The sequence below is a fragment of the Schistocerca piceifrons genome, chromosome 5, assembly GCF_021461385.2.
Source record: "Schistocerca piceifrons isolate TAMUIC-IGC-003096 chromosome 5, iqSchPice1.1, whole genome shotgun sequence".
NCBI lineage: Eukaryota > Metazoa > Arthropoda > Insecta > Orthoptera > Acrididae > Schistocerca > Schistocerca piceifrons.
Genome location: NC_060142.1, coordinates 132,414,253 through 132,440,090, shown reverse-complemented (window position 1 = coordinate 132,440,090; position 25,838 = coordinate 132,414,253). Strand labels below are relative to the sequence as shown.

General features: G+C 44.2%; 1 protein-coding gene and 1 non-coding gene across 3 annotated transcripts in view; one reads left to right on the top strand and one right to left on the bottom strand.

The window, feature by feature from the left end:
- The window catches only part of LOC124798529 (leucine-zipper-like transcriptional regulator 1), a 78,874-nt gene that overhangs the window by 50,366 nt on the left and 2,670 nt on the right, over positions 1-25,838 (bottom strand). The gene's annotated exons all lie outside the window — the stretch shown is intronic.
- Trnat-ugu lies at positions 22,127-22,200 on the top strand. Its single transcript has one exon. It is a non-coding gene; the product is annotated as a tRNA-Thr (tRNA).

Here is a 25,838-nt window from a genome sequence, read left to right as displayed (position 1 = left end):
CACTGCCCACCGCGCCGTTATGGAAGAATAAACGACGGAGCTGATGCAATAATAAAGGAACACCAACACGAAGAGGATGCTCCGAGAGGACTTCTTGGGTCCAGGTGCTTCTGATTGGCTGCGACGAGGACTCGTACACTCGTGTGACATGTCCAGGGATCCTAAATGCAGAGCGTGAAGAAAGGAAAGACCATACGTTTACACTTTTGGTAACAAAGGACTCTGACCACCTCGAAATGACTGACTGCTGTATGCCACATTCTGTGCGCTGGACACTGAGACGATCCGCATATTAGAGTGCAAGAGCTGAAAAAAGTCTCGAAAAGACGTTTATTTTTCTTGTAATAATGACATATGCGGACGCTGTTGATAGTTTAGTAGGGGCTATGACACTGGTGTCAATATTTTTCAATATTTAATATTTCCTTAGATATATTAACTTGTATATTTTCCATCAGAGATACCCCATACTTTGAAGCCAGAGAGAAACTCTCTGGAGCCGGGATGGTTCTCTTCTGACAAATACAAACTAAAAGGACTGGATAACAGACACCGTTGACAAGCAAAAAAACCCTAGAATCGAGCAACAACAGCCCACGTGCGTTCAGTTTCACATGTTGCCGAGTTGCCGTGTCAGAGTGCCCGAAACTTTAGAGATGCTGTCAAATGGTGGAGATAACACTGTTACGAAGTTGACGAAATTTACGTTTTTTTTTTTTTTTACTCACTTCTAGCCTCCGCTGTGGGATGTTCTATTGTCGATTGACAGATCTTGTTACATAGAAGAAAGATTGAAAAGCAACACCATCGTATTAATGACCATGTCTTTCAGCGTGTAGTACAGTCGCTACGTCTTGTATAACTCAAGATGATCTCAGTAAGCCGGTACAGGTGTACGCTACGCACGGACAAAGGGTATCCATATTTTTGGACTATAGTTTGACGTAGCCCACCACGAAGCCACATATTGTGTACATCTTCGAAGGTTACATTTATAACAACATAAACATGCTTTTGGAGTAATTGGCTGATATCCGGCGCCAAACCTCAACCGTCCACTACCCCACCCCGCTCACGTACACACACACACACACACACACACACACACACACACACACACACACATACACACGGCACAACGATCCGGGCTCAAATTAATCAGTACGATAATATACACTTAAGAAAGAAAAAAAACTGGTACACCTGCCTAATATAGAGTAGGACCCCCGCGAGCACGCAGAAGTGCCGCAAAACGACATGGCACGGACTCGACTAGTGTCTAAGGTAGTGCTGGAGGCAACTGACACCATGAACCCTGCAGGGCTGTCCATAAATCCGTAAAAGTTCGAGGGATGCAGATCTCTTCTGAACAGAACGTTGCAAGGCATCCCATATACACTATGTGATGAAAAGTATTCGGACACCCCCAAAACATACGTTTTTCATATTAGGTGCACTGTGCTGCCACCTACTGCCAGGTACTCCATATCAGCGACCTCAGTAGACATCATGAGAGACTGGGGCGCTACGCGGAACCACGGACTTCGAACGTCTTTTGACACTGCTAACACCCTCGGACGTTTCAGCCTTTCTGTAAGGACACTGTAGGGCTGCATCCTCGCTGAAGGCGTTGTCATCCCATTGGATTGCAGCGCGACCGCAATTTTTGCTCCTGTGTACAGGCTGGAACCACTAGGCACCTTTCAAAACCGTTCACATTTGAGCGGCAACCGAAGCAGCAAAGGGTACTTACGCTCTTTTATCCATCCTGTTTTCCGCCCTGCTATGGCGTGATCCCGAGGGACTGCAACATTAACATGTGTGCGAATAAAACGGAAAAGGGGTAAGACCGCCTCCCCCACCCCCCACCTCCAAGTTCAGCAACAACGCGGTGCCACCCACGCAACTTCGTTGGGTACGTTACAAAAGTGCCTGTCAGAAACTGACCAGTTCAGCCTGACGGCTGCCCTAGCGCCAGAGGGTAGGCAAACCCCAGAAAAAGTGTGTCGAAATGGTTGCCCATTCCATAGGCGCTAGAGCAGGTGTGGGGCTGATTTGGTGTCCAACCTTCTGAAAGCACATTTCTAACGCGCTCAACAAAGATGAGCGAGTGGCACGGAGGGCGCTGCCAAACTGAAGCCTCTTAAACGGACCCTTTGCAGTTTTATTCACGCACGTGATAACGTTGTACTCCCACGAGATCACGTCACAGAAGGGCAAGAAACTGGAGTGTTGGAAAAGCAAAAATACGCTTTGCTGCTTTGTATCACATTCAAATTTCGTCGAATGTGTTTGAATGGTCCCTAGTGGTTCCAACCTGTATACGAGAGCAAAAACTGCGGTCGCGTTCTGATCCAAACGGGTGTCATCAGGTTCAATGAGGATGAAGCCCCACATTGACCATAGAGAAGAGGTGAAATGACCGTGACTGTCGGCAGTGTCAAAACATGTCGAAAACATCTTGCTGCTGCTCATTGCACTCCGAACTGTCGTTTTCGATCGCGAGATGTGTGGAAAAGGTGCAGTTTCATTGACGCCCTGTATGCCTTTCTGTGTCGATTCTGAGCGGTGTTGTGTCTGAAACGTTTTCTTCGGTCACCCGTAATAAAAGAACGCTTTTTCAACGCTGTGTCGCAGTTGTGACGTCCATTACAGAGACGGCGAAAGGAGGTGTGAAACTTTGGTGAGAGGGGTTATGACGAACTTCTCATCGTGTGACACGTCCACGGTGGCGTTTGGTAGAATTGCGTTGATATTTGGTCCCAGTGTGGCATCATTACCCTAATTGCAGCTCACAAGGCCTTTTTCACATATATCAACACATTTCTGTCTGAAACGTCGCAGGTTCAAAATGGCTCTGAGCACTATGGGACTTAACTTCTAAGGTCATCAGTCCCCCAGAACTTAGAACTGCTTAAACCTAAATAACCTAAGGACATCACACACATCCATGCCCGCGGCAGGATTCGAACCTGCGACCGTAGCGGTCGCGCGGTTCCAGAGTGAAGCGCCTAGAACCGCTCGGCCACTCCGGCCGGCAAACGTCGCAGGGTGCGACACTTTTGCACCACTACAGAGGAGGGTTGTAGGCACCTTTGAGCCAATGCGTCGCAGTCGATTACGGTGTTACGAAAAAGTCATCCATTAATTCTGTTGTGCATTGTAATTCTGATGTTCCATATACAGGGTGTTACAAAAAGGTATGGCCAAACTTTCAGGAAACATTCCTCACACACAAAGAACGAAAATATGTTATGTGGACATATGTCCGGAAACGCTTAGCCGGCCGTGGTGGTCTCGCGGTTCTAGGCGCGCAGTCCGGAATCGCGCGACTGCTACGGTCGCAGGTTCGATTCCTGCCTCGGGCATGGATGTGTGTGATGTCCTTAGGTTAGTTAGGTTTAAGTAGTTCTAAGTTCTAGGGGACTGATGACCACAGCTGTTAAGTCCCATAGTGCTCAGAGTCAAGCCAAGGAAACGCTTACTTTCCGTGTTAGAGCTCATTTTATTACTTCTCTTCAAATCACATTAATCATGGAATGGAAACACACAGCAACAGAACGTACCAGCGTGACTTCAAACACTTTGTTACAGGAAATGTTCAAAATGTCCTCCGTTAGCAAGGATACATGCATCCACCCTCCGTCGCATGGAATCCCTGATGCGCTGATGCAGCCCTGGAGAATGGCATTTTGTATCACAGCCGTCCACAATACGAGCACGAAGAGTCTCTACATTTGGTACCGGGGTTGCGTAGACAATAGCTTTCAAATGCCCCCATAAATGAAAGTCAAGATGGTTGAGGTCAGGAGAGCGTGGAGCCCATGGAATTTGTCCGCCTCTACCAATCCATCGGTCACCGAATCTGTTGTTGAGAAGCGTATGAACACTTTGACTGAAATGTGCAAGAGCTCCATCGTGCGTGAACCACATGTTGTGTCGTACTTGTAAAGGCACATGTTCTAGCAGCACAGTTAGAGTATCCCGTGTGAAATCATGATAACGTGCTCCATTGAGCGTAGGTGGAAGAACATGGGGCCCAATCAAGACATCACCAACAATGCCAGCCCAAACGTTCACAGAAAATCTGTGTTGATGACGTCATTGCACAATTGCGTACGGATTCTCGTCAGCCCACACATGTTGATTGTGAAAATTTACAATTTGATCACGTTGGAATGAAGCCTCATCCGTAAAGAGAATATTTGCACTGAAATGAGGATTGATACATTGTTGGATGAACCATTCGCAGAAGTGTACCCGTGGAGGCCAATCAGCTGCTGATAGTGCCTCCACACGCTGTACATGGTACGGAAACAACTGGTTCTCCCGTAGCACTCTCCATACAGTGAGGTGTTCAACGTTACCTTGTACAGCAGCAACTTCTCTGACGCTGACATTAGGGTTATCGTCAACCGCACGAATAATTGCCTCGTCCATTGCAGGTGTCCTCGTCGTTCTAGGTCTTCCCCAGTCGCGAGTCATAGGCTGGAATGTTCCGTGCTCCCTAAGACGCCGATCGATTGCTTCGAACGTCATCCTGCCGGGACACTTTCGTTCTGGAAATCTGTCTCGATACAAACGTACCGCGCCACGGCTATTGCCCCGTGCTAATCCATACATCAAATGGGCATCAGCCAACTCCGCATTTGTAAACATTGCACTGACTGCAAAACCACGTTCGTGATGAACACTAACCTGTTGATGCTACGTACTGATGTGCTTGATGCTAGTACTGCAGAGCAATGAGTCGCATGTCAACACAAGCACCGAAGTCAACATTACCTTCCTTCAATTGGGCCAACTGGCGGTGACTCGAGGAAGTACAGTACATACTGACGAAACTAAAATGAGCTCTAACATGGAAATTAAGCGTTTCTGGACACATGTCCACATAACATCTTTTCTTTATTTGTGTGTGAGGAATGTTTCCTGAAAGTTTGGCCGTACCTTTTTGTAACACCCTGTATACTCGTATTCATCTGCCTCCGAAGACTACCACTAAGTGAGTCCGTCCAGTAACTGGGTTCGGGCCCCTATACTGGAAAAGACTTTGGACTGGGCGTAGCAAACATTGTGATGAGGGTAACTAACGAGGGACACGAAGGAATAGCAGATATTAGCAGCCTGGTGTGCCAGAGCAATTGTAGCTCCAGCACCACTTAGATCTGTCAAGCAGATAAATGTCTTCTGCAGTTCCTCACATTGCTGTAAGCGAACTCTGGGATGGTTCTTTTTAATTGGACATCGCCGATTTCCTTCCCAATATTTCGCCAATCCGAACATATGACACCAAACTCGAAGGGAAGCTTAATCCAAACCTGCCTCCGCTATATCGAATAAAAAGAGTAGAGTATATACAATTCCTGAGTTTCTCCCGGCGTATTTTATAATCAAAATATCCACGGGTGTACTGCCGGTACACAGTGTCCAACGGGCACAATATTTCGGCAATCATACATGTTCACCATCATCAGGTGAACTGACGGACTGAGCTCCTGTGAACGTTACGGCACGGAAATCCGTACGCTATGGCTGCTCAGAGGGAACTGGGTTCGGTAGCGGCGGCGGCCGATTTAAATACCCTCCGCCCGCGGCGCGCTCACTCCGCTGTCCGCGCCCCGCGCCAAGGTCGCGCGCTGGAACAGATTGCGACGGCGTCTGAGATGACGTCGGTGTGATGGCTCTGTCCGCCGTGGTCGTCACAACTATACGTTTGCTCGATTTACTCTTGATTAACCCAATCGCTGGTTCCCAAGCCTTGCTAAGATTATAGCCACAGTCACGGTTTATGAGGTCGTCATTGGTGCGAATTTCGATGGCCTCTCTAACAACGCTGTCCCAGTATCTCGACGTCTGTACCAGAATCCTCGTGCGTTCATACTCCATAGCGTGATTTTCCGACAATGTTCAGCGATCGCCGACTTGCTCGGATACATCAGTCGAGTGTGCCTCTGGTGCTCACGGCATCGATCCTCGACGGTACGCATCGTCTGACCAATATACAACTTGCCACATTGACACGGAATCTGGTACACGCCGGCCTTCCTAGTCTAGTACATAGGGCGCGCACTATCAATGACGCTGAGAGTCTACCCCAGGAATTGGAACATCTGAGACCTGTATTTCGAAAAAATGGGTACTCAGAGTGGCAGATTCAACGTGCTCTCCGCCCAACCGCTACAGCACAGCCTGTGGAGGTGGATGAAATCACGAGGGAGGAGGTAGGCACTGCGTTTATTCCATATACAGGCGCACTCTCGGGGAAAATCGCCCGCATTTTGAAGAAACACCGGGTCGGAACTGTGTTTTGTCCTCCGAATAAAACTCGTGCGGTGGTGGGGAGCGCCAAAGACGACCTCGGTTTGAGGAAGGCCGGCGTGTACCTGATTCCGTGTCAATGTGGCAAGTCCTATTTTAGTCAGACGATGCGTAATGCCGTGAACACCAGAGGCACACTCGACTGATGTATACGAGCAAGTCGGCGGCCGCTGAACATTGTTTGTCGGAAAATCATGCTATGTAGTATGAACGCACGAGGATTCTGGTACAGACGCCGAGATACTGGGACAGCGTTGTTAGAGAGGCCATCGAAATTCGCAGCAATGACGACCTCATAAACCGTGACTGTGGTTATAATCTTAGCAAGGCTTGGGAACCAGCGATCTTGTTAATCAAGAGTAAATCGAGCAAACGTATAGTTGTGACGACCACGGCGGACAGAGCCATCACTCCGACGTCATCTCAGACGCCGTCGGAATCTGTTCCACCGCGCGACCGTGGCGCGGGGCGCGGACGGCGGAGGGAGCGCGCCGCGGGCGGAGGGTATTTAAATCGGCCGCCGCCAGGAGCTGAGTCCGTCAGTTCACCTGATGATGGCGACATGTATGATCGCCGAAATATTGTGTCCATTGGACACTGTAGAGCGGCAGTACACCCGTGGATATTTTGATTAGAGTATATACAGTTTGCAACCATTGCTCTGTTTCGTAGCAACATTATTCTCAGTTGCATTACCGGAAAATTCCGTTCCTGGTTTCTCCACAACATAATGTCTACTTTGTATACATCATTATTCAAAAACTGCCCCATGAGAAAACTGGTTATCACTATTATTATAACTTTTAAGATTTTGAAGTGTGAGTAGGACATGCACCCTGAAACTGCGAAGCAGACTTTGCAGTAAATCGGTGCATATGTTAGTGTTCTTGAAAGTATTTCTCCTTCACAAACCCAAAATCAGATTATAGAGCATTAGCTCTGGCGTGCGAGTAAGTTACAATAGTGTAGCCTGCAGGAAATGGATTTTACTTCAACTGAAGTTAATTTATCTTATCATACGACAGATATCATGAGGAAGGAAATTTTTTGGTATGTCACGAATTCGATCCGTATCTCAACAATGACACAACGCAGGTAAACATCTTACCGCCACCAGGAGCGCGAAAGCCTGTTAAAACAAAGTCACGTACACTGAAAAACTGATTAAGAGAGCTAAGCTTTTTACTTACATCCAAACCTCCAAAAGTCATACTCAGATCCGTACCAAACATAGTACGTCGTCATAGTATCAAGCAAAACACCGACTTAGTTCGTGATATGTGCTATCGTTCAGTAGAAGGTGCGTAAACGGTAATTAAAAGTAACACCAGAACGACGAAGGACAGGAAAAGCGTATCTGTGAATGTTTGATTAGCAGATCTCGTGATGTTGAATTGGTTCCTGCACGGTACCTCAGCGTGTTCGGTCAGAGGGTTAGCTGCCCTCTACAGTAAAAAAAAAAGAGAATGGATCACTGATGAACTTGAACGAGTGTCATGGGACGTACGCCCGAACAAATGCAACAAAAAAAAGTTGGAGGAGCTTGAGGTCGGTGTACCAAAGGCCCTGCGTTCAAACCCCTTTGATAACAATTTAACTGTTTACGTGTGAAACTGTTATATGGAAGAACATTTTCCTGACATGTAAAAGGACTTTTCGGAGTTCGCAGCAATGTTCTTTTGGCAGCCTGTTTTCGTTTCGTTACTTGAAAGTAGTAAACCTATAGAGTACGTTTGTTTAGATAGGAGTGGTGTTCTGTCGAAACATGTGCTACGGAACAGACACCACGCGTGATGAAGGAGATATAACACTTTCACTTATAACACTGTAAAAAAAAGTCATCATTTGGGGTTTGAACCCATGATCCTTGGTACGAAGATCTAAAGCTGTACCAACTTCCCCACGGAAGCTGTTGGTATGAGTGTTTCATAGTTTTGCTTTTGATGTGCTCCGTAGTTATGGTGTTATTTTTACTGAACTTTAGGCCCGTTTCGCTGGACGACAGCACATAGTGCGAACTAAATTGGAGTTTTGGTTGATACTCTATTGCCATACAATGTTTGGTACCCATCTGAGTGTCTGACATCTGGAGGTTTGGGTGTTAAAAATGAGCAATAGTATAATAGTCACAGGTGTGCCACCAAGACTTGAGACTAATGACAGTTTGTCAAGATGCTTATGACAGATTATTGTTAGCGTGATTACGATATTTATGTTTATATTAGCAGAACAGATGTGCTGACGCACAGAAGATACTACAGACTGCGAACTAGGATAGTAGGAAAAAATTCTAATGAAGCACAGCAGAAAATTCCAACCAAAGAGTTTCTATGTAACAAACGTTACAACGCACAACAATGAGAAACAGTTCTTCGCAAAATATATGAAACACTATTTACACTCATCAATTAATTAATAACACCGCTATTGAAACAGAATGTATCGTGACCACAACATAAAGTAACAAATGCAGCAGCATAAAAATAGGCTGACAAGTGCAGAATCAACAACAGAAGATGTTAAACATTAAAATACAGATTAAAAAGAGATAAAGAATTAACAGTTGACCGACTTCTAGAAGAGCCCCCTGCAAGGCGACTGTTAAACCGAATCCTCCACCGGAAAACACGTCTGGTGTGTCATACGTGGCATTGGTGACAGTACGTGTCGTGTGATAGGAATCTCTTATCAACGCATCTGTTTTGTATGGCTGGTAAGTGAGATATGCCTCCTTGCACGATATAGGTGTTCGCATGAATGTGAATGTGATCATTCCAAAGGAAATCGTGAAAACATAATAGTTTGTTACATAAGCTGCGCAGCAAATCAATGCAACAGTTTTACAAACATGCAGAGTCTTTGTACTCTATCGAAAGATAAGTTTGTGAAGTTGCGTTTCGTTTTGGAAGTGTTGACTTTCGAATTCCTTTGTTATAACATGGTTCACACCCGTTTACTTGTTGTTTTCAATTCCGTGAGACGTCTATGTGGTATCTGTCACTACTCAGGACATTTACTTGCGACGGCAACATATTCTTATCATATGCAACTAATGTATAGTATGACAGCTGCCAAGACTACAGAAAGAGAACAAAAATTTCAATGCCTAGACGGACAGTTCATAATGATATGAAAAAAAGGCATAAAGCAGTTTTGAACACGGCTCGCTTGTTTAGCAGTCCAACACCATGACAACTTACCCACGACACTGCTGCTGTTAAAGCTTGCTCTTTATCGCATTTTTTGTTCTTGGACTATTCACTGTTTCTATTTTACTTTTTCTACACAGTTCATTATACCTTCCTGAAAGGTGTCCGAATAATTTTGTGTAATATTGGTTTTGTTTTTGATCGTGTTTTTAATTCCTATGTTTGTATTTGCAGTGTTCTTTCGAAGTACGATGGACATTTTGTTTTTACATTTCTTACAGGAACTAGTATTTACTTTATACTAGCGCTTTATTATTACTGAAATCACTAATACGAAGGCAGATATCATGTCTGTCCGAATAATCACGTGAGTCACTGTATCTGGATCTCGCTGGCAGCAAGATATTCATGTTCAGTTTCGTATCTCAGATATTTCGATGCTGTAGCTACAGCTGCACGATGTACCAGTCTAGATTTATGAAGTATTGACGTAACAGACAACGTCTTGAACGGGAATAGAATCGAAAATTCTCTCACAGAAATCGTTAGGCGTCAGTGTGATAGTAGTAAGTCATGCCTAGTGGTTTATTCTTGAAGTATTAGAAGTAATAACTTTTCGTAATGTAAGGTAATAGCGGTTTTTAGATAAGTGGAAAATAAGTTAAAGTACTTGTTTTGTAGATAAAACGTATTTCTATGCTTGCTGCGGAGGATGGCCATGCAAACAAACTTGTTGTAAGTTAAAGTTGTTGTAGAATAGAAATATTAATGACTTCCAACGTAATGTTATTAAAGCAGAAAATGTATTAGTTTTTATTCGGCGTAGGTGTCGTTGGGGCGTTTGCTGGCTATTGAGAACGTTGCAACCGTACAGCGGATGCGGCCGGAGATAGAAACAGCGGCCGCAGCGCTGATGTAGGAGCAGTGGGCGAGGTCAAGGCAGTGTTGCCACTCGGGTTCCACCGCAGCTGTTTGCCGTAACTGTGCAGCGAGGTGACATCGTACGCGCGGCCAGACGGAATGGCTCTCTCACTAGTTCGCGCATGATTACGCTTTCAGTAACTCGGCTCGGGGTTCAGTATACTCTAACGTGTTTCTTCACAAAGCACTACTTGATAAACCACAAACCGCTACTGGTACAAAGAAAGAGACTATAAACTGTGGCTAAAGTGCTTTCAAAGTAGGTAATCGTAATTTGCTGTATAATCGTTCTGTTTCGCATACAAAATCGCGCAGACTGTATCGCCTTACGCCAAAATAAAGCTGGGCTACTCACAAAATCTGATCAAGACTTCCGGTAAGAGCGTATGTGCAACGAAGTTAATTAGCGAAGTGACCCTGTGGACACACTTGTACTCAACATGATCATTTAATGAACAGAATCCGCAATTACTTGTACAGCATCGGCAGTATCAATGAATATCAGATCTCTTGTGTGTGTGTTTCAGCACAGGGATTAGATCAGCCGGCCGCGGTGGCCCAGCGGTTCTAGGCGCTTCAGTCCGGAGCCGCGCGACTGCTACGGTCGCTGGTTCGAATCCTGCCTCGGGCATGGATGTGTGTGATGTCCTTAGGTTAGTTAGGTTTAAGTAGTTTTAAGTTCTAGGGGACTGATGACCTCAGGTGTTAAGTCCCATAGTGCTCAGAGCCATTTTTTAGGGATTAGATCAAAGCCGATAAACAAGGTCAGTGTAGAATTGGTGTGAAGATATATAGTTAAAATATCATCGCAGAAGATTATAGCCCACTGCGTGAGGTGAGATAAGCGTTCACGATACAACAATATGGAATGAAGTTACAATACTTGTGATATGCCTGGATTACGGAACATACCAAAAATACGATAGCAAAATACAGGGTGAATTAACTCTGAAACATTACTGCAACAGGCATGGTTTTACTAGAAACACAGAGTGTATGTTGTTATAACGTAAGTTAGCGTAAGTAGTGTGTAAGTCTAGGGACCGATGACCTTAGCAGTTCGGTACTTTAGTAATTCACACACATATGAACATTTTTGGAAATACTGTGAATGAACTAAAGGCTCCAGCGATCGTGGGGTGTCAGCTGGCCTGCTAAGATGGCCTAAGTAAGAGGCGTATGTATCTGTCAGTTTCCTCTCACGTGATGTGCTGTTGCAAGAGCTGGTGTTCGTGCGGAAACCGGCGTGTTTTTCCTGGTGGGCAAGCGGACAGTAATGGCCGCGGTGCGGAGCCCTGAGCTAAGTTTCGTAATAACTGTGTTTGATTGGCGTCTAGCCCAAACTTCCCCATAAATTTTGCGGCAATACTCTTTCGCTCGGTGTATAACAACAAATTTGAAACATTGCATTGTCAAGGATTTCTTTGTACTTCTTATATCGTTAAGTAATCGTCTGGTGGCTTCCAACGTAAACAACACTTTTCACTATGAATTTTCCCTCTTCATTTTTATGAAACACGATGCTCTGGTACTAGCGAAAAATATATTGCTCTTCTAAATACTTCTCAAAAACTGATACTCTTCCTATTATCTTCAGATAATATGGCATCAACGAACATAAAATAAAACAGCTTTAGTACTTACCACGTAGTAAATTTATGATTCATACACGACAAAATTCATTACAAGTCTAAATTCACTCACATGATGGTGTATACTGAGAATAACAGTGTATTGGTATAATGATATTGTCACATTTTCTGAAAGCTTCAACTTCCTCGTTTGAATACCTTTCTTGGAGACACCTGTAACACTGTAAATCATGCGTAAGGTTTAGGCCTCTGGTGGAAAAATCCATTGCGAAAAATTACGTTTCCATTACCTGGCGGAATAAGACATCACAGTGTGTGTACCAATATTGCTTAACTAAGTCTTCAACAGTATATTTTATTGGGTTCAAGTTCGAGACATGACAAGAAAACTCTCCGTTCATAATAAAGCACCAACAACTCTACGTAGTGCTACAAAATATAATTCCACCAACAACATTTACTCAATAACCTCAGTAAACACTAATCTTAAATCTCGACTCAATGTATATCCTGTCCCCAAGGATCATAACACTGAGCAAAACTATGATCTATGCGACGGAATGGGGTGCATAGTCGTTTATAAGCATCTCCATAGCGTGACAATGTACCTGGATGTATTCTGGCGCACAGAAATCCATGTGTTCTGCACGATATTCTATCCTTAAAACAGTTAACAAAATGCGAGTGCACTCTTGGTGCTTCTCTTTAATTATTCTCTCCATAATACTAAATTCGACGTGTTTGTTGACAATGTGGCTTATATTGGCAGTAGTGGTCTCTGTTCCAATTGCACTAAATAAAGCAGAGCATAGTCCGCAGCTCGTGGTCGTGCGGTAGCGTTCTCGCTTCCCGCGCCCGGGTTCTCGGGTTCTATTCCCGGCGGGGTCAGGGATTTTCTCTGCCTCGTGATGACTGGGTGTTGTGTGATGTCCTTAGGTTAGTTAGGTTTAAGTAGTTCTAAGTCCTAGGGGACTGATGACCATAGATGTTAAGTCCCACAGTGCTCAGAGCCATTTGAACCCTTTGAAGCCATTGCAGACCATAGCGCGGCAAACAGACACAGCATTACAAACATAGGTGATGTCAGTGGAACATCCAACATAGTTTCAACTATATCACCCAGAAATGGAAAGGCAAGATGCTGAAAAACCGTTCTTAACCTTGCCATACAGAAGGAACATCGACAGCTAGTTACTGGCAGTTCAAATGCAAATTCATATAAAACGTGGGTCAAGAACTTTTGCACTGAAAGATGGAGAACAACAGTAACCAAAAGCCACAGAAAAATCGTCCACAATGGTGCTAACCACGAAAAATCACTTGATAATTTATTCTGCTGAACCTCAGGACACAAACCAAAAAGACACATACTACAATACATCAACATCAACACTGCAACATTGTACGTAGCTAAAACTCTCTCCAGTTCTTAATGTAAGCCGGAGAACTTCAGTCCTCCATGTTTGTTTTGTTGATGTTGGTCTAACACTATGACACGCGGTGTAGGGAAACATTGCCCGGTCCCCACTCCCCGTGTAGATGCAGTAAATAAGGAACGATAACCGGCTAAACTGAACGGAACGGTACCGAACCAGAATCAACATATCCCAAAAGTGACGCAGAAAATGTGCTCTTTAGCAGGCGTAAAAATTTGGTCCATTTATTCTCTCCGTGACCTATTTGGCATTCTGGCGTGTGAACGCCGTCGCCTCCAGTGTCTCTGACTGGGGATGGAATACTGGGCCGAAGCAAAGTTAAAGAACAGCACAGAGTGTTCACCACCTTCGTTTATTATTTCTGTGGCCCCATAGTCACTGCGTGGTGGACAAGCTACATTTTTCTGCCCGTGCTGGGGCTGTCGGGGACTGCTAGGCTACACCTAAGCCACGCGATTAGGATATTTCCTTATGCTGGAAATATGGTACGGATTGTTGTTCTTCGTGGTGATTATAATACTCAAACTGCTTTTACGGTCAATATTCTCTCAATATATCTCTTATTTTGATGTAATTAAAGCTTAAAAATCATTAAGTATCAAGAGTTGGTGACGTGATTGAAAACGCTCTGGTGTCATCACCAAGGCGAAGCTTTTTCTGCAAATAATTTAGCTATTTAGTGATGGAAAACGCATTTACAACCTTTAAGTAAGATTTTCGTGAAAGCTGATAGTGGAAACCTCACGCAAATTGATGCGTTTATACTCTACTCACTTAGGACGGCGATATGTGCAAGGACGGGAATTCTTTTCTCTGCTCCCTGCAATACCATTAAACCCGCTCATAACTGAGGAACTCTGGAACTTAAGTAAATGGGTTCGCATCTTATATCTAGATTTTCGACTATCAGTCACGAAACGACCCAAAGCACAATAAAATTATTCTTGGGAAATCTTTGTGCTGATTTCCACTATACACAATACTTAGCAGAGGTCCATGAAGAAGCACGGGTTCTGTGGCGTAACGGATAGCGCATCTAACTACAGATAAGAACAACACAGGTTCGAATTTTTGAAAGTTTTACACGAAATGCGAAAATAGCGTAAGCAAGAACTCACAGTAGCAGTTGCTTCGATAGTGGGATGCATTGTATATAGCTTCACATTAATCTTAGTCTGAGAAATGGATAAATGAGAATAATGCATCTACTTTGCTTACAGACAATTACCGTTTTTTTTGGAAAGCATTGCTACTATTGAAGATATCACCATACTGCCTCAGCATAATGAGATGTAGGACGAAGAGGTTTTGTATGCGGTGAGATACAAAGCATGTACAACATGCAGTTAACACAAACGTAAGGGCTGAGTTGTTTGTGAGTGGAAACTAACGTCAGTGTCTGAAGCAGACTTAACTTCATCTTGTGTAAGACGATGAAACTTGAAAAAGCTTAAACAGTAAGGATCCTAGCTGGGCAGTACGGAGATAAAAAAGAAAACATTGTTTCTTATAATATAAAATCTATGTGGTCACAGTAACTAGAAATGTGGTCACATTAACTATAAATGTTGTCACATTAACTAGAAATGATCATCACGGTGTCCGCCCCCGGTAGCTGAGTGGTCAGCGCGACAGGCTGTCAATCCAAAGGGCCCGGGTTCGATTCCCGGCTGGGTCGGAGATTTTCTCCGCTCAGGGACTGGGTGTTGTGTTGTCCTAATCATCATCGTTTCATCCCCATCGACGCGCAAGTCGCCGAAGTGGCGTCAAATCGAAAGACTTGCACCAGGCGAACGGTCTACCCGACGGGAGGCCCTAGTCACACGACATTTCATTTCATCATCACGATAAAATAAGAGAAATCAGGGCTCGCACAGAAAAATTTAAGTTCTCGTTTTTCCCGTGTGCCGTTCGAGAGTGGAACGGTAGAGACAGCATGAAGGTGGTTCATTGAACCCTCTGCCAGGCACTTTATTGGGAATAGCAGAGTAATCACGCAGATGTAGAATACTGCTGCGCGGTGTAGGATACTTACCAGATAGGACTGACGGAGTACATCGAAAAAGTTCAAAGAAAGGCAGCACGTTTTGTATTATAGCGAAATATGGGAGAGAGTGTCACAGGAATGATACAGGATTTGGGCTGGACATCATTAAAAGAAATGTTTTTTCTTTACGACGGAATCTTGTCAAGAAATTCCAATCACCAACTTTCTCCTCCGAATGAGAAAATATTTTGTTGACACCGACCTACATAGAGAGGAGCGATCACAACGATAAAATAATGGAAATCAGAGCTCGTACGGAAAGATATAGGAGTTCATTCTTTCCGCGCGCTATACGAGATTGGAATAATAGAGAATTGTGAAGGTGGTTCGATGAACCCCCTGCCAGGCAATTAAATGTGATTTGCAGAGTATCCATGTAGATGTAGATGTAGATGTAAAAAATATTTGTTTGAACGTCACGTGAGTGAAAAGCTACTGAAAAAGTAAGCACGTATAAACGCCAAGGGAAAAAACAATAATATTCTGTTTCTGATCAGTGTGGTGAAATTTTGTAACTGTGATTTGGTTTTCGTTTGAAAGGGCTGAAGGGCCGTATTACAAGTAAGTTGAAATATTCTTTCGCATTGGGGAACCAGCGATGTATTATGGACATCATCATCTAAAATTAAACGGTCTACGGCTTTAACAACTGAACTACCGTAGAATTTATTTATAGTTGGGTAAAACGACAATTTTTGCTATGAGTTAAATTCTGAAGAATAACGCTATCCTTCCTTGCAAGAGGGGGAGAGCTTGTCACGCAGGTAAAGTAATGTTAACTGGAAGTGGCAATCTGCCAGTAGAGTGCAACCACATATTACGCATTTCTCATTCTCTGGAACATTTAAAAAGAACATTTCAGCAGTTTTTATAGATGTATTTCTACAGTAAAATCCAAAACAAGACATCGCTGTGAATTAGTATTGGTTCAAATGGTTCTAAGCACTATGGGACTAAACATCCGAGGTCATCAGTCCCCTAGACTTAGAACTACTTAAACCTAACTAACCTAAGGATATCACACACATCCATGTCCGAGGCAGGATTCGAACCTGCGACCGTAGCAGCTGCGCGGTTCCGGACTGAAGCGCGTAGAACCGCTTGCCCACAGCGGCCGGCCGAATTAGTATTATGGCAGCGAACTAGCCACTGACGTCACAGGCATCACATGACTTAAATGGACCCTTTTAGCAGGCTTTCAAATTATATGATTTTCATTTCCGTTTTTATAAAAGAATACTGAAACTCAAGAGGAAAAAAAGCATGTTAGAAGCATAAAATTACATAATTACTCATGTAAGACGGTTCCCAGAAAGCAGTTAAACATCTTATTGTTGGTAAAGCAGGTGGGGGGGGGGGGGGCGAGGAGGCGGTTTTTTGACTGCTTCTCTTTTTTTCCTGGCGCAGCATTTTAGAATTACGGCAGGGCTAACTGCGCGTCTTCCTCGTTTATTACTCTTTATTTTGTGGTTTCTGGCCGTACCATCCTGCTTTGGAGTCGTGTATGTCCTACCTAACCACACTTCATCTACACCTACGTGATTACTCTGCTATTCACAATAAAGTGCCTGGCAGAGGGTTCAATGAACCACCTTCAAACTGTCTCTCTACCGTTCCACTCTCGAACGGCGCGCGAGAGAAACGAGCACTTAAATTTTTCTGTGCGAGCCCCGATTTCTCCCATTTTATCGTGATGATCATTTTTCCCAAAGTAGGTGGGTGCCAACAGAAGGTTTTCGCAATCTGAGGAGAAAACTGATGATTGAAATTTCATGAGAAGGTCCCGTCGCAACGAAAAAACGCGTTTGTGTTAATGACTGCCACTCCAATTCACGTATCATGCCTGTGGCACTATCTCCCCTATTTCGCGATATTACAAAACGAGCAGCTCTTCTTTCAACTTTTTCGATGTCATCCATCAGTCGCACTTGATGCGGATCCCACACCGCACAGCAATACTCCAGAATACGGCGGACAAGCGTGGTGTAAGCAGTCTCTAGTACACCTGTTGCACCTCCTAAGTGATCTGCCAATGAATCGCTGTCTTTGGCTTGCTCTACCCACAACATTATCTATGTGATCGTTCCAGTTTAGTTTGTTTGTAATTGTAAGGCCTAAGTATTTTTTTGCGTGACTTACCGCGTAACCGAAATTTAGCGGAGTTCTTTTAGCACTCATGTGAATAACTCCACACTTTTCTTTACTCATGGTGAACTGCCACTTTTCGCACCATACAGATATCTTTTTTAAATCATTTTGCAGTTCGGTTTGGTCATGTGATGACTTTACAAAACGGTAAATGACAGCATCATCTGCAAACTAAGAGGGCTACTCAGATTGTCTTCTACGTCGTTATTTAGATCAGAAACAATAGAGGGCCTATAACACTTCCTTGGGGAACGCTGGATTTACTTCTGTTCTACTCGATGACTTTCCATTTATTACTACGAGTCTGAGTCAAATGAAAACCTTAAATTTGTAATAACAAATCGAAATTTCGCGACGTTATCCTGTAAGTTGGTAAGCGCGCTACAAACAGCGTGCAGAATGGCCTGTAGGTGTCAGCATAGTGCAGATACACACATACCGTCGCAGTATCAGTATAAAGATGGCTGCCCAACTTGCGACTTGCACCAGGGAAGAACAGCGTTCTGTTATTCGGTTTTTGCGTAGTGAAGGTGTGAAACCTATTGAAATTCATCGACGAATGATGGTCCAGTACGGTGATGCATGTTTCTCACAGCAACAAGTTGATGAATGGAGTAGGAAGTTCGCAAATGGTGTGACTTCAGTGGAAGATGCTCCTCGTCCAGGTAAGGCACAACGAGTTGTGACTCCACAGAACATTGCAGCAGTTGAAGCCATAGTGAAGGAAAACCGCCGAGTGACACTGAATGACATTGCAGCATGTTTACAGATTAGTCATGGGTCAGCATACCACAATGTGAATGATGTGCTCCAGTTCCACAAAGTGTCTGTAAGATGGGTGCCACAGTAAGCTGACTCCTGAAATGAGAGAACGACGTGTTGATGCTTGTGAAGAACTTCTTCGGCGCTTTGAACGACAAGGTGATGGCTTCCTTGCAAGAATCGTTACTGGGGACGAAACCTGGGTTCACTTCCACCAACCGGAAACAAAGAGAGCGAGCAAGGAATGGCGCCATTCTTCACCACCAAAACCGAAGAAGTTTCGAACAGAGCCATCAGCAGGGAAGGTTATGCTGACTATTTTGGGACGAAAAGTCATTTTGGAGCATTACATGCCTAGAGGGACCACTGTCACCAGTGCATCATAAACAGGTCTCCTAAAAAATCATCTGCGGCCTGCAATCAAATCAATGCGACGTAGATTGCTGTCAGCAGGTGTCCTTTTGCAACATGAGAATGCAAGGCCCCACACTGCCCGTACAACAGTTGCAACAATCGCAGACCTGCATTTTAAGTGTCTTCCCCTTCAAGACCTTGTCCCAAGTGATTTCAATATGTCTGGACCACTCAAAGACACAATGGGAGGAAATAAGTTCCGCTCTGATGAAGAGGTACGCCACGCCGTGTATGAGTGGTAGCGCGGTCTACCAACAGAATTCTTTCTAAAGGAATTTATGCACTTTGTAAGCGCTGGAGGACTTGCATTGAGCGTGGGAGAGATTATGTTGAAGAGTGATACAGCTTTATACCCCTTCTGCACAATAAATAATATTTTTAAAAAATATTTAAGGTTTTCTCTTGACTCACCCTCATACGAACTGTGATCATTCTGAATCACGAATCCAGTAGCAATAGGCACGGAACTCATCAGCTACGCTAAGATGATAACAGTCATGAGATAGTGATACGCAACAGGGGCGTGTTCTCCACGAGTCCAATGCATGCATTGCGTGCTTCGTTAAATATATGCGTCGTGAAGTCACAGATATTCAGTAATTTTTGAGAACATGTGTCTCTGGAGTACAGCGTTTTATTCAGTATTTAAAACTGAATATAAACAGCCACAACCGCAATAAACTTCCTTTATTTATATAAAGTTAGCTTTTGTGGATGTGTAGCGCCTACTCCGTTGACAGCCACCATCTACGTCGTCGTTTGGGTCACAAATATTCGTTACTAAATCGTAATATAGTACCTATTTAACAGTCCGTATTTTCTTTCTTTTCAACCGACCGCTGGTTCCTGTGCTGCACAAGCGATGGCGCACCTGCAAGGGTGCTTCCTAGTAACACTTCTCGAAAGATAAAAGCAAGGAGCTGGGGTAGTCTCGGCTCCCATTTGACCGTTTCGTGATGCCACACCAAGCTGGCTTGAAACATGGGTAGACAGGTGCAACAGGAAGACTGCATTCCGCACGTTTTCTTCTCTGCTACCCTGAATGGAGCGTGCATTAGTGAGTTCACTGACGGATGAATGTATCGTGCCTGAATGATATTTTAGCCAGCAGTTTCGCAAAGCGAGTGATTCTAACCGGTAATGATGTCATTATAAGTGCTTTTAACGAATTTTTTTCAATTACAGCTATTCAGTGAAATGTTAGAACTTGTTACGAATGTTCGACTAGCTGCCTGTCTCAGTAACCTGAAAACAGATAGCAAGTCAGAAATTCATTATTAGCATATATTCGTGATAATTACAATAAAACGATTTGGTTATGCGGAGTGAGATATTGTGTAAACTTTTTCATTGGCCATGTTTGTCTCTCTGAAAGGACAAATCTTGCAACAGTGAATGTCGTCGTTATTCAGACCTTCATAATCTGCACACTGCAATTTCTCTGTGTGAAAAATCAGAATCTCGTATCCATGCATATGCACATTTGGCAAAAGTTGGGTTGATATGATATTAGATGAGGAGATATGTGCAAGCATGTTAAAATCACATTGAACCAGCGAAACAGAACCGGGGATTACTAAGGCAGATTGAAAGTAGCCACCTAAAATGATCATTTCGAAGCTACAGGGAAAACTGCGACTACAGCAATCGAGGCAATTACTTTGGAAAATTCACAAAATTGTGACACAGTTGCTATCAATTAAGCACACTGACTTTTCATTATGTTACGAGATTTTCATTTCAACTTCCGTCGTGTGTGTTCGAAAATCTGATTTCATTGGCATTGCATTATGCAGTCAAAATCCTTAGAATTAATTTTTGCAGTAACGAAGTAGACGGCTAGTCCCGGCGGAGGTTCGAGTCCTCCCTCGGGCATGGGTGTGTGTGTGTATTTGTCCTTAGGATGATTTAGCTTAAGTAGTGTGTAAGCTTACGGACTGATGACTTTAGCAGTTAAGTCCCATAAGATTTCACACACATTTGAGCATTTTTGAACGAAGTGTAAGACTTGAAGCTGTGCATTAAGAGATATAATGCCTTTGCGAAAATATGGTGCAAGGGTGAAAGCATTTGTGATACTCCAGGGAAGCGAAGAAAGGAAAACTGCACAGAAAAACATGCAAAGGATGGCTACTGGAGGATGTTCCTCAAGATGTTAGATACTATAACCATTCAGTTAAACGCCAGATTTGATTCGCTGCCTGACTTTACTGAAATATTTAACTCAAAGAAGTTCTCAGGTTTTACAGGTGTGTTTTGTGTGGAGTCATATGAAAAATTATGGATAATACATGGGAAGTTAACCCAGTTAGGTTAAATGTGAAATGTAAGCTATGTTGGCGTCACAGCATCTTAGAGCCAAGTCTGTGAAAGAAATACAAGGCTTCCTGCAACAAAATTTACTTCACACTGGGCGTCCAGAACTCTGTAAAGTCTGTCTATACTCTCAATCACAGCCATAGAAAAGTATCTGTTGGCGTAGTTGAAAGCTCGAAACTCACTTTTCGAAGACATTACTGAGTTTTGCAAGAAGAACCGCACATCGGATTTCCGCTACAGATAAACCCATGGTGAGTGGGCAGTCTCACGTACACGTACAACCATAAATTTCATGTTGCATGCCTTAGCAGCATTTTCAGCATACGCCACTGATATGCACGTATACAGATGGCAGTAGTATCGCGTAGACAAGGTATAAAAGTATATATGAAGACAGTAACTGTTCTCGAAAGAACAGAATACTCTTGATGACCGTGCAGCTTTTCCCTGGAATATATGATGACTAACTGAAACCCTCAGCTGCCGACAGGTGTTGTTGATATACCTCGATGTGGACAGCTGAAAATGTGTGCCCCGACCGGAACTCGAACCCGGGATCTCCTGCTTACATGGCAGACGCTCTATCCATCTGAGCCACCGAGGACACAGATGAATAGCGCGACTGCTGGGACTTATCCCTTGCACGCTTCCCGTGAGACTCAAACTGTCCACAAATCTACATATATATTGTACCTTATAGACATTTGCCCATCCACTCATTACTCGCGCACGCTTTGGCGATTCCCGTAAGAGTTTGGGCAACCTGTGCGCATTCGCACAGACGAAGGTCAATGGCTGGGTAGCCTTTAACTATATATACGAATACAGTAACTAGTTCTCGAAAAAACAGTTACTGTTGACGACCGTGCAGCTTTTCCCTGGAATAAATGATGACTAACTGACAACCTCAGCTGCCGACAGGTGTTGTTGTTATACCTCGATGTGGACAGTTGGGAATGTGAGTCTCACTGGAAGCGTGCAAGGGATAAGTCCCTGCAGTCGCGCTATTCATCTATGTCCTCGGTGGCTCAGATGGATAGAGCGTCTGCCATGTAAGCAGAAGATTCCGGGTTCGAGTCCCGGTCGGGGCACACATTTTCAGCTGTCCACATCGAGGTATATCAACAACACCTGTCGGCAGCTGAGGGTTTCAGTTAGTCATCATATATTCCAAGGTATAATAGGGCAGTGCATTGGCTGAGCTGTCATTTGTACTAGGTGCTTCATGCGAAAAGATTTCCGACGTGATCATGGCCGCAAGACTGGAATAGACAGACGTTGAATGTGGAATGGTAGTTGGAGCTAGATGCATAAGACATTCCATTTCGAAAATCGTTAGGGAATTCGATATATCGAGATCCACAGTGTTAAGACAGTGCCGAGAATACCAAGTTTCAGGCACTACCTCTCACCACGGACAACACAATAGTCGACCGCCTTCACTTGGCGACCGAGAGGACCGGCACTTGCGTCGAGTTGTCAGTGCTGACAGACAAGCAATAGTGCGTGAAACAACCGCAGAAATCAATGTGGGACGTACGACGAACGTGCGGTGAAATCTGGCGTTAAAGGGCTGTAGCGGCACGACATAGCCTGCAGCACCTCTCCCCGGCTCGTGACCATACTGGTCGGACACTAGACGACTGGAAAACCGTTGCCTGATCAGATGATTTCAGTTGCTAAAAGCTGATGGTAGGGTTAGAGTGTGGCGAAAACTCCACGGAGCCCCGGACACAATTTGTCAAAAAGGCACTGTGCAAGCTTTTTGCAGCTCCATAATGAATCATTGAGGGGAAGTGGCAACAAAACAACTATTCACCTTGGTGTGTAGAATATATGAGTCTGGCGACATACCATCTGACTTTCGGAAAAGCATCATCCACACAATTCCGAAGACGGCAAGAGCTGACAAGTGCGAGAATTATCGCACAATCAGCTTAACAGCATCGAAGCTGCTTACAAGAATAATATACAGAAGAATGGAAAAGAAAATTGAAAATGCGCTAGGTGAAGATCAGTTTGGCTTTAGGAAAAGTATAGGGACGAGAGAGGCAATTCTGACGTTACGGCTAATAATGGAAGCAAGGCTAAAGAAAAATCAAGACACTTTCATAGTATTTGTCGACCTGGAAAAAACGTTCGACAATATAAAATGGTGCAAGCTGTTCGAGATTCTGAAAAAAGTAGGGGTAAGCTATAGGGAGAGACGGGTCATATACAATATGTACAACAACCAAGAGGGAATAATAAGAGTGGACGATCAAGAACGAAGTGCTCGTATTAAGAAGGGTGTAAGACAAGGCTGTAGCCTTTCACCCCTACTCTTCAATCTGTACATCGAGGAAGCAATGATGGAAATAAAAGAAACGTTCAGGAGTGGAATTAAAATACAAGGTGAAAGGATATCAATGATACGATTCGCTGATGACATTGCTATCCTGAGTGAAAGTGAAGAAGAATTAAATGATCTGCTGAACGGAATGAACAGTCTAATGAGTACACAGTATGGTTTGAGAGTAAATCGGAGAAAGTCGAAGGTAATGAGAAGTAGTAGAAATGAGAACAGCGAGAAACTTAACATCAGGATTGATGGTCACGACGTCAATGAAGTTAAGGAATTCTGCTACCTAGGCAGTAAAATAACCAATGACGGATGGAGCAAGGAGGACATCAAAAGCAGACTCGCTATGGCAAAAAAGGCATTTCTGGCTAAGAGAAGTCTACTAATATCAAATACCGGCCTTAATTTGAGGAAGAAATTTCTGAGGATGTACGTCTGGAGTACAGCATTGTATGGTAGTGAAACATGGACTGTGGGAAAACCGGAACAGAAGAGAATCGAAGCATTTGAGATGTGGTGCTATAGACGAATGTTGAAAATTAGGTGGACTGATAAGGTAAGGAATGTGGAGGTTCTACGCAGAATCGGAGAGGAAAGGAATATGTGGAAAACACTGATAAGGAGAAAGGACAGGATGATAGGACATCTGCTAAGACATGAGGGAATGACTTCCATGATACTAGAGGGAGCTGTAGAGGGCAAAAACTGTAGAGGAAGACAGAGATTGGAATACGTCAAGCAAATAACTGAGGACGTAGGTTGCAAGTGCTACTCTGAGATGAAGAGGTTAGCACAGGAAAGGAATTCGTGGCGGGCCGCATCAAACCAGTCAGTAGACTGATGACTAAAAAAAATGATGTGGGTTGCGTTTATGTGGAACTGACTGGGTCCCCTGGTCCAATTGACCTGTTCATGGACTGAAAACGGTTATGTTGGGTTACTTGGAGACTATCAGAAGCCATTCATGGACTCCATGTTTCCAAAACAAAGAAAAAACGGAATTTTTATGGATGACAATGCGCCATGTCACCCGGCCACAACTGTTTGTGGTTGATTTGAACAACATTCTGGACAACTCGAGCGAAACATTTGGCCACTCAGATGGCTCGACATGAATTCCACTGAATATTTATGAGACATAATCGAGAGATCAGAGGCGGCATGGCTCAGTATTTCTGCATGCAACGTCGAGCTGCTGCAATATGCCGGGGCGAAGGACATCCGACACGGTATCAGGAGGCCTCCGAAGACTTTTGTCAGCTCAGTGTACGTATGCGCCCCTGCTCGTCCACGTCCGCAATACCCTGCGTTACGCAAAGCACTCCTTGGTTCGTGGTTTAGCGCTCCACTAGCCACGACCCCCTCGCTTCTTGCGCCGACCGCTGTGACCGAGCGGTTCCAGCCGCTTCAGTCCGGAACTGCGCTGCCTCTACGGTCGCAGGTTCGATTCCTGCCTCAGGCATGGAAGTGTGTGATGTCCTTAGGTTAGTTAGGTTTAAGCAGTTCTAAATCTGGGGGACTGATGATCTCAGATGTTAAGTCCCATAGTGCTTAGAGCCATTTGAACCATTTTCGCTTCTTGCCGGAGAAGAACAAGCCTCCCTGCTTCGTCTAAAGAGGATGGCAAACGCGTAAAGCTGAAATACTAAACACCTTTTTCCAAAGCTGTTTCACAGAGGAAGACCGCACTGCAGTTCCTTCTCTAAATCCTCGCACAAATGAAAAAATGACTGACAGCGAAATAAGTGTCCAAGGAATAGAAAAGCAGCTGGTATCACTCAACAGAGGAAAGTCCACTGGACCTGACGGGATACCAATTCGATTCTACACAGAGTACGCGAAAGAACTTGCCCCCCTTCTAACAGCCGTGTACCGCAAGTCTCTAGAGGAACAGAAGGCTCCAAATGATTGGAAAAGAGCACAGGTAGTCCCAGTCTTCAAGAAGGGTCGTCGAGCAGATGCGCAAAACTATAGACCTATATCTCTGACGTCGATCCGTTGTAGAATTTTAGAACATGTTTTTTGCTCGAGTATCATGTCGTTTTTGGAAACCCATAATCTACTATGTAGGAATCAACATGGATTCCGGAAACAGCGATCGTGTGAGACCCAACTTGCTTTATTTGTTCATGAGGCCCAGAAAATATTAGATACAGGCTCCCAGGTAGATGCTATTTTTCTTGACTTCCGGAAGGTGTTCGATACAGTTCCGCACTGTCGCCTGATAAACAAAGTAAGAGCCTACGGAATATCAGACCAGCCGTGTGGCTGGATTGAAGAGTTTTTAGCAAACAGATCACAGCATGTTATCAATGGAGAGACGTCTACAGACGTTAAAGTAACGTCTGGCGTGCCACAGGGGAGTGTTATGGGACCATTGCTTTTCAC